Raw genomic sequence first — 3,364 nt, 5'->3', positions numbered from 1 at the left:
GATTGTATGCCCATTGTCACTTCAAAGTCGTTCGATTCTATAAAACGAGCTAAATGAACTTGCTGTACAGATTGATTTCATTGGGATAATTCGACTCGTTTGGACATGTTACATTTCTGGTTCGTTTTTAGAAATTGCGCGGAATTTGGAATAGTTTCTTAGCTTGTGGATGACAATCAGCATGAAACAACCCCATGGAAACACAATTGGTTTTCTGAGAGCTTTGACATATGAATGAAGTAGAAGAGGAAGACAGTCCGTTTAAATAGTTTCGAGAGAAGGAATCACGGATGACCTATATAGCTATCTAGCTGTGAGAAGAGCAAATGATAATACTGGAATTTGAGGATGACTTAGAAATGTCAGAGAGGGAAGTGAACTGCTATAGTCTGAACAAAATCAATTGGTCGCATTGGACAGCAGCGAAGCAACTTAGCTGTTATATGATTATACTCAGGAAATACAACCTGCAAACATCTACACTAGTTTGAATGTCTTGAACTTGAAGAATTGAAACGCGTAAAAAAATTGCGAAAGAGCTTAACAGAGTGAATGGGTTACTTAAACAAATTATTTTCTGAAGCTAAATGCACCAAAACGAAAGCTTAAGTAAAATTAAAGCTACAGGTAATTAAGCTTCGCGTAAGGAAAGTTGTTATGGTGAAAGTTTATGCTATTAGTGTAGTTAAATTAAGGTATTTAAGATAATTAAAGTAGGAATGATATTTTGGAATAAAATAAATAATTGCAATATGCGTTAGAGCTCTATTTTTGTTTAATAATCTTATCGCACCTGGCTTGAAAGAAAAAAAAACTTAATACGCCAATTGATATTAATCAGACTATAGTTCAGTATCTCGTGTGCTGTACCTAGACGTGCCTACTCGAGTTGGATACTTAAAATGTGAAGAAAACGTCGTAACGCATAAACCTACGATCTAAACATGCTGAGAAACGGAAATACACATTAGGTGCCGGAGGAACAGGAACATACATGGAAATCGAGTGTTTTGAGCGAAGCGTCGACATCGAAGACTGGATCGATTCGCGGTTCTGATGGCCGACGGTAAACAAAAAGAAAAATGTGATATAAGATATATTTCAGTATAAATTATTAGTATGTATTATGAATCGGATTTAACGAACAAAAATGGTATACGCGGTTCTGGTAATTGAGCAGGCGTTGCGATCGGAGCGAGCCCATCGTGAACTTATACATGTAATTCATTCATGATGTGATAGATTAAGTGGATACTGGTTAATCTTATTGTAAAACTGGAGAAATATCAATAGTTACCAATAATTTGATAGCTACTTATCGATAGTTCTAATTCCAAAAAATTTATTTATTTAAAAAGATCTTAGATTTTATTAAAAATACATGTAGAAATATGTATTATTGAATCTTCAGTTTCTTCTTATCTTTACTTATCATATTTTTTTCACTTTATTTTACATTTGAAATAAATATTTCTTCATCGTTCGCATTATTGATAATCTAACATTTGTTAATTTTTATTATCTAGTGGTTTTTAACGTGTCCTTTACGACAAACTTAATTACATGTGTTACAACTAATGGAACTTCACACGTGAGGCATGTGAACCGCAACAAAATAGAAGTTGCAGTACCTTTTACTACTTACAGTTTTAATATATATAAATCAAAATACGCTAAAAGTTACAAAATATAATCATCAATGTACTATCGATATTTCTCCACTGTCTTGCTGCTGATCATTGATTCTGCTGCAAGTAGAACAGCAGGTATTCGGTCAAAGCAAGAATCACGTTCGTTGGCGAAATGTGCACAATTTCCTGTATACAGAGACAAATGTGAAACAAGAGGAAAACTAAGCGTATGTATGCGTGCGTGTATGTGTGCTTGTATAATTGTAAGATGAACGTGAGAGCAGAAAGAGTACGAGATTCAGTCTATTATAATTCGTCGCATTTCTTAAATATCTGGCGCACACTTCTTTTCCGTACTGCCAATGCTGAGTATACTCTACAAACACGGTCGCGTTCCAGACGATAAGGAAACAGGAAATTAGAAAGGAATTTTGTGGGAAAGAATTCCTGTGATGGATAAGAAAAAACCGCAATGGATGACGTCGACCGTTGTAAAAGATATAATTATAAATGGTAGGATGTCAAAAGGGTGGGTCTTATTTCCTTAAGATAAGGAACATTGTGACATTAAAATATTGCATGACACCGATAGTATTATTAGCGTATTCGACTTTTAAGGATCACGTGGTTACGAGTATGTACATTTTTGTAATGCCATATTATTTGTTAGTAAATATATATAATTATATATATACATATATACATATTGTAAAATAGAATTATAGAGATTTATTAGTCATTTAAGAATATATAGTATATAGTATATATATACATATATATATATATAAAACAAAAGATGAGAAGAAAGGAAAAAGCGTATGAAGAAAAGGACGGAGTAATAGTTATGCGTGTGTTGCGACTAAATCGAGATTTATACGCCGGAAGTGAATTGAAATTTTTTTTTATTTGTTATATTTTTACTTGAAACATACACACACACACATACGAGACCAAAGAGAACGTTTTCGTGAACGAAAGAGGAATCAAGGACACTGTCTAGTTTGATCTGTGTAAAACGGAACTGTAATTATTTTTCTTTTTTCTAAGTGACTGTAATTTTTTATTATTCTCTTCTGATGCCGAACTGTGTACTTGTCTCGTTCGGTTTTTTTCTATTTTTCTTTCTACTTTTTATATTTGAAACGTTTCACCACAAGAAACGTCACCAAATAAGTACATATATAACGATACATATGTTGTATAAATTATGGGCTACTTACGCATTCTATATTTATGTTGTTCCAATATCTTCATTTTTGGCTGTATATACAATTTTTGAACATGCATTGCTGGTCTTCCCTGTTACCATCCCAAATGCAGTTTAAGAGCAACTCTGTCAATATATTGTCTTGTGCCATTTGTTGTATCTCCTGTTCTAATTTTCTATAATTGTATTGTCATTTTATTAACAATTTCTTCTTTTTTCTCAAACTATTCCTTGCAATGTATTATATTCTTTACACACTTCTTGAGTCACTTCTGAAAGTGAAAGAATAATCATTTGATTTTTCCCTCTACTATATTTTTCTAATGATCTATTTCAGTTCTTAACAAATTCTTATCTATTCAATGTACTGATTGGTTACAGTAAACGAATGGTCTTCACATAAGAAAAATCTGACAAATCGTTCTGTTATCTGTAAATAATTGCAGATAATTCAACTCAACATTTTTTAACACTTTAAGTGCTGCATTATTTATGGACACTATATGCGCAGATGTATAAGTTCGTA

Source organism: Xylocopa sonorina, chromosome 6, assembly GCF_050948175.1.
Source record: "Xylocopa sonorina isolate GNS202 chromosome 6, iyXylSono1_principal, whole genome shotgun sequence".
NCBI lineage: Eukaryota > Metazoa > Arthropoda > Insecta > Hymenoptera > Apidae > Xylocopa > Xylocopa sonorina.
This window is presented reverse-complemented; position numbering follows the sequence as displayed.